The sequence below is a fragment of the Onychomys torridus genome, chromosome 1 (assembly GCF_903995425.1).
Source record: "Onychomys torridus chromosome 1, mOncTor1.1, whole genome shotgun sequence".
NCBI lineage: Eukaryota > Metazoa > Chordata > Mammalia > Rodentia > Cricetidae > Onychomys > Onychomys torridus.
In genome coordinates, this window is record NC_050443.1 from 146,820,889 (window position 1) to 146,834,318 (window position 13,430).

The following is a 13,430-nucleotide window of genomic DNA, read 5'->3' on the forward strand; positions in this document are numbered from 1 at the left end:
CTTGCACTTGGAAGTTGTAGTGTTGGTGAGGTAAGGTTGGTTGATGGCTTTTCCTGTTTCCCTGATCTAAAGCTTTCACCCCTATATTTGGCTCTGTATTTTTATTTAATAAGACCATTTTAGAAATTTGTCTACAACCCTCCTTTATCCAGAAGAGACTTCTAAGCCCCTTCTAAGGAGACAACTATGTACTCTATTATATTAATTTCTTGCCTACCATTTTCTAGAGAAAGGTGGGAGATACATACTGAGGATACTGCCAGCCCTGGAACCGCTAATGCAAGAGTAGTTATATCCCCATGCCCCAGCTAGTCTCTATCTGGTAGGCCCATGGGAGGTCTTGGTCTCTAGTTCCAACTTTCCCAGTAGTTTCTTGGTGATAAGTGTGGCCATGACTCAAATCACAGTAAGGGAAGGGGACCTCAAGATGTTCCCCAATGTAACCCACAATCATAGAGACCCAAATTAAACTGCTGCTCCATTCACTCAGTATAATTTTCAATGTTCACAAGAAACTCATCCAACCTGTAGACAAGAGGAGGGATAATATCAGAAACCAGCCCCTACTGTGACCCTCCAGCAAACCTCATGATGGGAAAGCTAGAGTTAAACATAATTCACATTTAAATCAACCATAGAGAGCTGACAGCATTTTTAATTAACAATGGTATTCATGAAAATCAACAGAACAAAACATATTTAGTATGTAAAGCTAAACTCTATATCTAGCTGTGAGCTGGCTCATGCACTGAAAACTTACCACCCCGCTGATCTATTTGAATAGGCCACCTTAAATGCTGATATTAAAAGGGGCCACTACATAGTCACGTCATGGCTCAGTATGTACATAATGTAAGTCATGCTCTAAATAGAGAAAAAGTTAGTATGCTCAGTCAGAAACAGCTTGCTTCACCACATTATAGTAGTTAACTGTGCTTCTTTTTAAATTGCACTAAATTGCTCTGGAGGCAATGGCCTGATGAGGAAAAAACACAGAAGTATCTTAATCATCTCTTAAGACCACAGTCCGAGTTCTTTCAGAGATTTCAAACTCTTCAGTAATGTTATTCCTCTAAATCGCTGTCTTCCTAAGCACCCACTGGGCAGCCTGGCTCTTCCTCACCTGTACACCCATAAGAATCTCTGCACAGACATCTCACTACCCACCCTTTTGCTACTTCTGCCCTCTTGGCCCTTTACTGAAGATGGGGAATGCACAGTACTTAGAAGCCATCTCTGAATGGCAGTGAGATTAACATATCCGTTCACTTTGAAATGGACACCAAGATGGAGTAAGACAGAGCTCAACATCCTTTCCCATTCTAAAGGAATCAGCAGACTTTAAGATGCACTGGATACTAAAGACATTCAGATCAAAGGACAGGGGTCTGGCAACATAAGATTTCAAACAGGCACTGCTGAGATCTGGGAAAGCCAGTACACAGCACACCTCTAACCCTGACCACCACCAACCACCAGCAGTGGTCTTGAATATTAAGTCAATTTCTTCTTGACAGGAAGTACCTAGGAGACTGAGACACAGAGACACCCTGTCCCCAGATGTATGGCTGGTGACTGACATATCCATACAATAAATAACTCCTGAGCTGCCCCTAAAATCCCCATCTATTGGCCTGGCCGCCCAGGCTCCATCCTCACTCTCCCTACAATAGAATTGCTGAAGGACAGCAACAACAAACTAGTACACAAGGGGCTGCTAGCACCTTGCTCATCTCGGTCCACTGTGACTCCAGTACCTGTGCTAATCAGGCAAGCTCTTAAAGGCTACGATGATGTCAGGCTGGGCAGTGGTGGCACTTGGGAGTCAGAGCCAGGCAGATCTGTTAGTTCGAGGCCAGCCCCAAAGCTACACAGAGAAACTCTGTCTCAAAAAACCAAAGAGAGAGAGAGGCAGAGACACAGACACAGACAGACAGAAACTATGATGTCACCAAAATTCCCGACTAAATGCCCTGTGCTGAATTTCTCCAAACTGTGATCCTTTCCTTCTGTCTTTCACATATCTACCCCACCTCCAGCATGCTTATGTACACATAGTACATTTTCCCCCACGCTACTCTTGATTAGGGAGAAGTGAGAAATATTTAGATAGAACTGTAGAGGGAGAGAGGCAGAAACACAAGATAGCCTCAGGAGGGCCTGGGTCAAAACCCACCAGCCCCTTCTGTCTCTTTTAAAAGGCTATTTATAGACATGCCAAGAGGTGGAGCAAAAGACCCCCAGCACAACTAAGTGCAGATTCTTCCAAACACCTGGTAACCACGCACATGGTCAATCCATCCCCTTATGCAGTCCTGCTGGGTAAAGCAAGCTCAGACCTCACTAGGAAACCTTTGTGGACTCCCACAGCATGGGAATGTGCTTCCTGCATAGGAATCCTCTAAGGGTTACCTCTTCTGGAGACTTATTTGACTCTACACACGTGATATTGTTGGTGTCTGTACTTTTTACATACTTGTCTTCTGAGTGTTTGGTGTTCCCTTACTTACTCCATCTTAAAATATTAGAGGCCACTGAAAATAAACCACCTGCTCCACCTTTACCAGTCTGACTACCTCTACTTCTCCTGTCAGAGCTGGGTTTCCATGTAAGAAGAGATTAAACAAACAAACAAATAAATAAAAGGAGTGGGCCTTCACGCCTGTAAGTAAAATGCAAAACCTAAAGCTAGAGTCTGCACAGTAGAAGGGGACGGAAAGTTTCACAGTGAACTACAGAGGGTTATTTCTCTCCAGTGAAGAACAATTAACTCCCTCTGATGTGAAGAAGCCCAGACGTGTAATTACCACAGAGGTGCATGTTTCCGGGAACTGCTTGAAAGCATCCACTGATAATCTCCTGTGCAGCCCCAAGCTCTCCTTTTCCTTGTCACTAAGGAAACTGGGTCAGAATGAAAGTTGACAATAGGATCCAAACAGAAGACCCCTGGCTTGTCTTCTCTCACTTGGGTGCTTATCAAGACATTTAAACATCTTGTAAGCCAGGCACAGGACTGTTCATTTCTAACGTGGCGTGTGACGGAAGATTAAGGAAAAGGTGAAATATAACTGTGAAGAGGAATGGGAGGTCTCACCATTAAAGGTTGTGGAAAATTCTGGACCATTCGAAGTTGTTAGTCCCAATATTTTCTAAATCTGTCTGCTAGAGTGCTTTATATCTCAACCTAAATATATGGAGTTATACCCATCTCAAAACAGGCCTAAACATACTTTTCCTAATTAGTATATGATCTAAGGAGCTGAGATAGCATTTTATGTCACCCAGAGAAATGCTAAGTTGGAAAAACTCGAGACACCAAGTGCACATTGCTTCAGAGCTGTTCTTTTCAAGACTAGAGTGGACCATTCTTAGCAGACATTTGAAAACTCTTCATATCTCACTGGTAATTTCTTCCAGGCTACACAATTGTTACCAGTTTCTCCCATCTTAAGAAACAGCTGATGGGTGACTCACCAAAGTCATCTAAGAAATGTCACATGACTGTGGTAGCTAAGACTGAAGTTTGGTCAAAGGTTGGTCAGTTTCACTTGGTTTTAGTGTGGTTACTAGATCTATGGAAAGTACTAATTTTATAAAGTGTGTGTGTGTGTGTGTGTGTGTGTGTGTGTGTGTCTGTCTGTCTGTCTGTCTGTATTATGTATGTATGTATGTATACACGTGCACATGTATGTGAAATGTAGTGACATCTTAGGACCACAAAGTAAGAAGAAAGTTAGCAACAGGTGACATGAGGACTGAAACCAGGTCCGATTGCTGGCCACTGTCCCTCTCCTGCCTCTGGGCTGCTTTCAGCCTCAATCACACTTGAGGAAGTCTAGCGACTCCTGTGTATACACTCTCCCTCCTGCTGAGGTCCACTGATAGTCTTGACCAGGCTTATCACCCCCCCTCAGATCTGCTCTTTACCCACTGCCTTCTCGTTCCATGGAGACACCAGGGGGAGGCAATAAGCTCCCAAGTGAGAATTCTGCTTGCCCTTAGAAGGTTGAACCACTGAACGAGAAAGAGACTGGATCTGTCACGAACGAAGCTCAGGTGTAGCTGGGGGAGACACACGTATAAAATGCATTGCACTCATTTGTACCTAATTTAATTTAGCCCTCCTTTCAGAAGATGTGGGTCTAAGTAAGTGCCGAATAAAATATTTTCTCATCCACCCTGAAATAAAGCACCTAATCAGACCATAAAATTATGTACACATGTTTCTCAGCACGGAACAGTGCTAAGTGTTCTCTGAGTTACTTTTCCTACTGCTGTGATAAGACATCCTGACCAAGGCAACTTACAGAAGAAGGAGTTTATTGGGGCCTTTGAGTTCCAGATGGTTAAGTCCATGACCAGCATGGTTGGGAGCATGGAACCAGGCACGGTACTGGGGCAGTAGCAGAGACGCAACATCAACAATGAAGGGGAGAGAGAGAGAGAGAGAGAATGGCAATGGCATGGGCTTTTGAAACCCCAAACCTGGTGACACATCTCTTAATCATTCAAGACAGTTCCACCAACTAGAGAGCAGGTATTTAAATGTATGAGCGTTTTCACTCAAGCCCCCATAAATATATACTTGAGTATTACTTCTATCTGTAGTAAAGTAAACATAGCATCTACCATCTTAACTTGAGAGAATAAAATGCTAAATACAAGATGGGTGGTGGTGCACGCCTTTAATCCCAGCACTCCAGAGGCAGAGGCAGTAGGGAATTGAGTTTGAGGCCAGCCTGATCTACTGAGTGAGATCCAGGACAGGCTCCAAAGCTACATAGAGAAGTCCTGTCTTGAAAAACAAAAACATAAACAAAAACAAAAGCTAAATATATTCTTAATTCTTTATACCCTCCTCCTCCACTCTCTGTTTTTTGAGTATTTTTGGTGTCCAGATAGGAAACCCAATAGCCATAACCTAGGTCCTTCCCAACTCAACAACCTCTTGCCCACTACTGATGTGTTTTCTATCTGTGTTGGTTTGAGTATTCCAGAAATATCACAGAAGTCAAATAATATAATAAGTGCTCTTTTGTGTCTAAGTACTTTTACAAGACTGACTTGGAGACGCATCTATGTTTCAGCATGCATTGGAGCATCATGCCATTTCATGGCTGAGTACTAGACATCTAGGCTTTTTCTATTTTTTGGCTATTATGCATAGAGCCACTTCATGCATTCATGCTCAACTTTGTGTTTGAACATCTGATTTTAATTCTTCTATGAATATAACCAAGGGAAGAATTGCTGGGTTACATGATTTTTCATATTTACCTTAGTGAGAAACTGCCAAAGTGTGTATTCTATAGCTGCTGCTGTATTTTACAACTGCTTTTTATTGTTGTTGATTATTTGTTTTGCTTTATTTCATTTTGTTGAGATAGGGTCTGATGTGGCCTAGGCTAGTCTTGAACTCCTTATGTAACCAAGGCTGACTTTGAACTCCTGACCTTTATGTCTCCACCTCCCAAGTGTGGGATTATGGTTATACACCATCTCATGTTTAGTTATCAACTAGTATTAAATAATGTGAGGGCCAGGGTCGGATCATGGAATGGCTGCTCTGAATCATCTATGCTCAGAGCACTCACCACCCTCTCAGAACCTTCTGGTCACCCACACCGAGAGCTACCTCTTACTCACTCACAGCTCTCCTCTGCCATCATCATTATCCATTCTCTTCACAACACTTTGAGTTCTTCAAAATTACTTCCTGGTGCCAGAGAGATGGCTCTGTGGGTAAAGCACTCGCTACATAAGCCTGACCCCCGATCCCACAGAAAGGTGGAAAGAAAAGACAAACTGCAATGCTTCCCTCTCACCTCCACACATGTTCTGAGCACACAAGCACCCCCACAATAATAATAACACTCTAAAAATTAACTCCTATTTGTTTCATTAGCTCCACCCTACTCCTTTTTTAAAATGATAACTCTCCTTCCCTATAACACAAGTCTTCTGCTTAGTTCCACACACATCCCAGGACTCTTGATTGGATAAATCCTGTCGTGGTGGAGGAGGCTAAAAAAGAATTGGGCAGGAGGAGGTTCACTGTTTATTCCTTCTTTCTTCATAAAGGAAAAAAATAATATGGACAGCAGCTGACTCTAAAGGCCCAAGAGGAAAAGGGACCATGGCCCCAGTGCCACCAAATGAATTAAGGATCCTCTTGACCAACTGTTTAGATTTCAAATGTGCATTTCAAGCTCTGTCTTTCCTGGGCCACACAGACCATCAACCATGGCTGACTAGCTTGTTTCTGTTCCTGCACCAAAGATAAAGGAAAGTGACTAAAGGTCTTAAGGCAAGTTTGCTTCAGGCTTTGATTCTGTTTTGTTCTGTTTTGTTTATCACATAAAAGCCTCCAAGTACTTTCTCGAAGGTCAATGCAAAAGTCAAGTTCCTCCAGAAGATCCTTCAAGAGCACACTCTACCCTCCAGTCTCCCGATACAATCATGGACTCTTACTCCTTGCATGAGCAAGAGGAACAAAGAGAAAACACAGGTGCACACAAGCCGTCAGAAAGTCTGCCACCTTTAAAAGGGACGAGCTGACTGAGGAGGGTGCAGCCAGCTTGTCCATGGCCCCAAACTTCCCTAGTGGCCCTCCAAGGAGCAATCCCCACACCCCACGAGCACACCAGCTCTCCGAGGACAGAGACCCTGGCCTCCAGGATCACTGATGGTTCCCAGCAGATCAGAGCCTGAAAACTATATGTCACATTTCCATTAACACCACAGGATCCCCTCAGTTCTAAGTTCTCAAAGAACAAATAAATATATCACAAATTGTAAGAAAATTCCTGCATTGAAAAGTTAACAATAAATCTTGTGGTAAGTCAAGTGTGGATGTGTCGTGCAATCAAGTCAGGGCTCATGCAATCTGTGGCTACAAATGTGGCTTGCTCTATCCATGGAGAGACACAGAAGCAAAAATGAACTCCACTTCATGGGTCTGGCTGCTCAGAAGATTCCATTTAAAATGAAAATGCTGTTCCAAATTTGGTCTCACAGAGATTTTCCCACAGTTGGTACAAATGATCCCATGTGGAACTTCTCAAGGATCTGCCTAATGTTGATATCTATGGCTGACTTACTTAGGGTTTCTATTGCTGTAAAGAGACACCATGACCACGGCAACTCTTATAAAGGAGAATATTTTATGAGAGGGGCTTATAGTTTAGAGGTTTAGTCCATTATTATCATGGCAGGAAGCATGGTTGTGTGCAGGAAGACACGGTGCTGGAACTGAGAGCTGGAACATGTGGATCCTCAGGCAGCAGGAAGAGAGAGTAACAACGGACCTGACTTGATATTTGAAATCTCAAAGCCCACACCCAGTAACACACTTCCTCCAACATGGTCACACCTACTCCAGCAAGGCCACACTTCCTAATAGCACACCTCCCTATGAGGCTATGGGGGCCATTTTCATTTAAACCGCCTCAAAAGCTTTAAAAAAATTATCACATTAATTCTTGTTTAAAAATTCCGTGTTTGCCAGGCAGTGGTAGGTGGCCCGTGCCTTTAATCTCAACACTCAGGAGGCAGACGCAGGTGTATGTATCTCTGTGAGTTTGAGACCAGCCTGGTCTACAAAGCAAGTTTCAAGATAGCCAGAGCTGTTACATAGAGAAACTTGCCTCAAAAAAAAAAACCAAAAAGCAACCAAACAAACCAAAAATCTTCTCTTCCTGGTCTGGAAAAAGAGAATGCAATGACAGGGATGCTCCTCTCTTCCTTTCATCCCTTGTACAGCCTGGACCAGAAATAAAAGGACAAGTGGGGCTTCCCGCCTCTTAGTACATGGTGTCATAGTCCTTGGCTTCGATAGACTTTCTAAGAGTCTCTCTTTTCTCTTTCCTGGGCTGTTCTGAGAAATAAACGTAGCTATAGATGTTAGGTCTGACTAAGCAAAATATGGCCTCAGATTCATCTGTGGTTCGGGCACAATGAAATCAAGGGTGCCTCTGCACGTCCTCTTTCCTGTCCTGTTCAGAGATATCCCCAGAATCACCAGCAAAGTGAACTTCTGCTGAACACCTTCCAAATGCCATGTTCAGCGACAGACAATGGAGCTTCCAAAGGAGATCAAGACAGAGTCGCTGCCTCTCGGGTATTTACTCCTGAGACATACGGAAGTTGAACCAGTAACATTACTTGATGGGGAATGTAGGCTAGTAAACCTTGTTAAGAAATCTCATGAGTCCTTCCTGTAAAACGTTCACCTTCAAAATTGAAACAGATGTGGTGTTGTGTGGTATGTCCCAAAGCCTTTGGAGGAAAGGCAGACTGAGGTTTCTGACCCTTTCTATGGTTCCATAATGGTATCACAGTCACTAGTGGCCAACCTGATGTCTCCTTGGGAGTGAAAGGAAGCTCACATAGCCCAGCTTTCATGATGTGAGTTGTCTGCTTTCCTTTTAATATTTAAGACGTAAAACTCAGTTAAAATGAACATCAAGGTCTGCATTAATGAAAGAACAAAGGGGTTTTGTTGTTTTGATTTGTTTGTTTGTTTGTTTGTTTGTTTGTTTCAGTCTGAATGGCCTATGGAGACAATGAAGTCCACATTCCTCCTTCGTTCCTGAGATGAGAGGCCTGGTGAGCCGTGTGTGGTTAATGTTGGATCCCGATTAGTTGCACAGGCCAACAACATCCACTCCTACCATTGCCCCCATCCATCGCAAGCTTGGCTCTGATTCTGGAGACCTTCCACGTGTCTCTGTAGGGTAAACCAGAGAACCATGATGGCATCCAACAGGTTCAGAACAGAAATTCCCACAACATAAGCCCTGTCATGGGGAAACTTTAGCGGGTGCCTAAGACCTCCTCCAGCTCAGAGGAGTGAATCCGAGAAATAATCTGGAAGATTTGGGAATGTGTCTGTCCCCGTGGGGATTTTCATCTTCCTTCATTGTCATGGGGTGGAATGTCCACGTGTGCAACTTCAAACACAGGAATGCCTCTTAAGGTACTAGTTTTAAGGGTGACTGAGATGGCACCAGCTGCTGACAGGCTGCTTTTCTCAGTCACTGAAAAAAATCTCCCTTTTGCCATTTGTAATTAAAGGTTTCAAATAAAACACTCCTGGGGAAGAGACAAAAAGGAAAGGGAATTCCACTGAGACTGAAATGTCAGCTTCCCTGGGGGAACCTGTGAAGCTGAGCAGTTGGAAACCAGTGAAGGCTGGAGCGAGAAGAGAAGCAATGTGGCAAGACAGCAGAAAGGGAAGGGAGGAGGAACTGGTACTGCACACATGGGCATGGCATGACATGACACAGGCACACAGGCAGACTGTGAAATAGTCACAGTCACAGAAGCCTCCAGGACACAAAATTAAAGAGAAAGAAAGAAGGGCTAGAAAGAGAATTTGTAAAACCGACTAACTGCCCAAGAGCAATTTTGTGTTATTACCAAAAGCTAACCTTCTCAACGACAATACTGTGTTAGGTGACAGGAAAGAGGCCACAGTCATTATCTACATCGATAATGACCAAGGATGTACTCTACAGTTCCTAGAATTATGGAGTGTATAACTGTCCAGCTTTACAGCCCAGAAACGCATCTCCTAATCTAACCAGGCTTTTAGTTTTTTTCTTATTCAAGACCATAATGCTAGAATACCTAACAGTTTCATGAAAGTTGAAGATTACCTTAAAGAACCAGAAGCCCGAAGCAAGACAATCCTAACTCCAGAGGTGGCTTCAGGGGGGTAGAAGCCATGTAGTCACATGGACCAGTTCCAGAGAAGGGCTCCATACCTGATTTAGTGCTCTGCCACTGCCTTATTAAAATGCTTAACAATTTCTGAACGAGTGTCTCTGGAGTTGCTCTATGCCCTGGCCTCTAATTCTAAAGCAGGTCCTGACTAATTTCAAAGTGCATTTTTCTCTGGTTGGGCCCATTTCTAAGCAATACATGCACTAAAGATATCATAGCGCTTGAAAGAGCAGAGCAGGGAGGCACAGAAGCCGAGGCAACAATGAGCAATTTTAGAATGGATAATCACTCACACAAAAGCAGCACTGTTCACCTCCTAGAAAAGGCTGCAGTTCACCAGGCATTGGGGGCCTGTTTCAGACTCATTATTTGTCCTTGACTGAAAGGCACGGTGTAAAGTCACATTTTGTGTGAACTAGTTCACTCCTCTTCAAATGAAAGGAAATTGAAAAATAAATAAAAAAGTAAGAAAGGTCAAACTGACTTCCTAGGGAACAATAGAATGCAGCCTAGGGAAAAAAATAGTTTACTCAACTTTTCAATGATACCAAAAAGACCTTTTGACACTTCTTGGCAAAGACATGACAGTACTTTTAATGCTAGAAGAAAAGAAAAATGGTCTTCTCTGAGAAAACTTGAGAAAAGAGACCTTGATGATGGGCTTATGCAAAAACCACAAGGCCCTTGCTATGAACCTTGATCTTTTTCCCTTGTAAAATGAAAAACGAAAGCCCTAGCAGTAGAGGAAATACAATACTCTAAAAATACCCTAGGTGTGCACCTCTATTCTGGGCTTGGCGCTCAGACATTTCTTGTGGTGCACCTGCCCTGCTGAATGTGTTGATGTCTCCAAAGCAAGCCAGGGACTGAAGACAAAGAGGGCCATCACTTGGTGCATACATACATTGTACAAAACCGAAAAAGTCACCAGCACCTCAACTTCCTAACCACAGAAAAGGAAGTGACTCCAGGAACAGATGGGCTTCTGATTCCGCCCCCCCTTGGGAAATGACCATGGGTCTCTGAATTGATCTGTTTTGTTTTAATTCATCTTTGTTAGTCCGCAATTAACAAATGTGAACATATACACAGTAAGAAGCAGAGCATACGGGAGACAGTACCCAAAAGCTGAAATGGCTTCCAAAACCAGCTTCCTAGTCAATAGTGTCTTCCTTTGCCTAGTAACCCTTTTGATTTTCTAAGAGTCTCTGGGCATATGTCTCAGCCCCTACTTTAAAACAAAAACAAACAACAACAAAAATAGTTCCCATCTCTCTGTTGGAATTCCCCATTGTTTCTCACATTATCCTCCATTTTTTTCATTCAATCTTTAACTACATTCGGCCTATGCCTTTAAAACCTGTCCAACACTTTGAAAGCAAGCCATCTGTATTAGCTATACTGACCACTTCTTCTCTTGGATAACCGTCATATCATAAGTTTCTTAAGGTATGGTAGAGACTGAATTAACAATATCTGTCCACATAAAGAGCTCGTCCCTTCTGTTAGATCACTGGTTCAGGAGTAGGCACTCAGTTACATGATCAATAATGAAGTTGGCCTGACCGTTCCTACAGTTTCAGTCAGTTCATCTCTAGCAGCTGGATAGGGATGGTACCTGCCTGTAATCCCAGCACTTGCAAGAGGTAGGTGTAGCAGCAATCTTAACAAGTCTTATTAGTACGATCAAACCTGAGGCCAGTTATTGGGGTGAATGCTGGAAGATCAGAGAAGCAGAACAAGCCACAGTTTCCTCACCTCACCAGTTCCTCAACTGGTCTTGTTTCCTCAGACTGCAAGATTCTGTGTCCTCATCCCAATGGCTCTCAGCTGAACTGTGCTGCTTGAAAGCCTAAAAGTTTAACAAGCCAAATGCTTAACCAGCTAAATGCTTCTAGTTTCTGGTCTTCACGCCATATATAATCTTTCTCTTTTTGCTGTCACTCCCTGGGATTAAAGGCTGGATTTCTGGGATTAAAGGCGTGTGTCACCTTGCTTGGCTGTTTCTAATGTGGCCTTGAACTCAGAGATCCAGAGGGATTTCTGTCTCTGGAATGCTAGGATTAAAGGCGTGTGCAACCACTGCCTATGCTCATGTTTAATATTGTGGCCGTCCTGTTCTCTGACCCCAGATAAGTTTATTAGCCTGCACAATATTTTTGGGAACACAATACCACAGGTAGGAGAATCAGATGTATGTATATATGGGCGGGTATGCTCACCCAAGCATGCAGCTGTAAAGGCTATGTGTTCATCTCAGGTGTCCTCATTTTTCATCCTCTACCTTATTTTTTTGAGACAAGGTCTCCTACAAAACCTGGAGTGGGCTGTTTCAGCCATCATGGCAGGGCAATGAGTTCTCAGGACCTGCCCATCTCGTCTCTGTCTCTCCTAGCTCTGGGTGTCAGGCCCATGCAGCCATTCTCAGTATTTATATGTGCACTGTGTCTGACCTCAGGCACTCAAGCTTGCACAGCAAGCGTCCTACCCACTGAACCATCTCCCCAGCCTTTCACATAAAATTTCTTCTACATTCGTCTGATTCCCTTTGATCTACAGATCACCTAGCTTTCTTGTGGATGCTGCTTAATTAACATTACAACATAAAAAATAATGAAAAGGAGGGATTTTTATTCAAGCTTAGTTATATCATGTGAACAGTCACAAAATGGTTTAATTGAACATTTGCAAAGGCTGAACTACACTGGGTATATACTAGCAAAGTTTAGTGTGAAAAATGAGATATTGATTCTTCTTTAAGGATTCTTTTTTTAAAAAAATGAAATGTCAGTTCTTTTTAAAGTCTCAAAAATACATGACTGTTCAAACAAATATTTGAATTAACTAAGGCATCATGAAGGCCAATATCATGATAACCTAAAATGTGTCTTTAAAAAAAAAAATCATGCTGATTTTGCCCAGGCTTGTGCTATGTGTGCTCTAAAAGGTGTCTACTCAACGCCACTGTGAGAAGTAAGAATTGTCATTGCACGTTTCTTGTGACTTAAGCTTTGTCTGAAGTCAACATCTTCAGTGTGCCACAGCTAAACTTCCTTCTATCCAGTGTCCAATGTGGAGCACTGTGGGTAGAGAGAGCTGCTCCGGAAGTCATCCCTTCCTTTGTCTGCCTCAATTCTCTGGCCTTAAAGGCCAGGCTTCCCCAGCGGGACACATGGCACAACGTGATTCCCACTCTATGGAGACTTCCTACCTCCTGCCTAACCACACTAAGTAGCCAATCTATGAGAGTTAATGCCTGTAAGTAAATCTGTGTTCTCTGATATGGGGGAGCTTGAGAAAGCAAGGCCATAACACATAATAAACTACACATTACCCCGAGGCTGAGTGACGAATCCAGAGAGGAAAAAACACACATGAAAGAAGAACATATCATTCTTATGTAAGGCATTACTTGAGGACCCCCGGCTAATTTCCTCATAGTGAAAATCTAAGAGTGTTCGCTTTGGCAGCACATATACTAAAATTGAACCAATACAGAGAAGATCAGCATGGTCTCTGCGCAAGGATGACATGCAAATTCATGAAGTGTTCCAAATTTAGAAAGGAAGGAAGGAAGGAAGGAAGGAAGGAAGGAAGGAAGGAAGGAAGGAAGGAAGGAAATAGAAGACTAGGAGAGAGACAAAAGGAAAGAAAAGAGTTGTTGGCTTACTTGGAATCACCTGTTTGCTGAGCCATTACTCTTT

At 43.0% G+C, this 13,430-nt stretch overlaps 1 protein-coding gene and 1 non-coding gene across 3 annotated transcripts in view; one reads left to right on the plus strand and one right to left on the minus strand.

Annotated features, from left to right (window-relative positions):
* Nucleotides 1–13,430, minus strand: part of Glis3 (GLIS family zinc finger 3) — a 428,158-nt gene that overhangs the window by 212,355 nt on the left and 202,373 nt on the right. The gene's annotated exons all lie outside the window — the stretch shown is intronic.
* On the plus strand, nucleotides 13,181–13,287 carry LOC118576809. Its single transcript, XR_004944019.1, has one exon. It is a non-coding gene; the product is annotated as a U6 spliceosomal RNA (small nuclear RNA).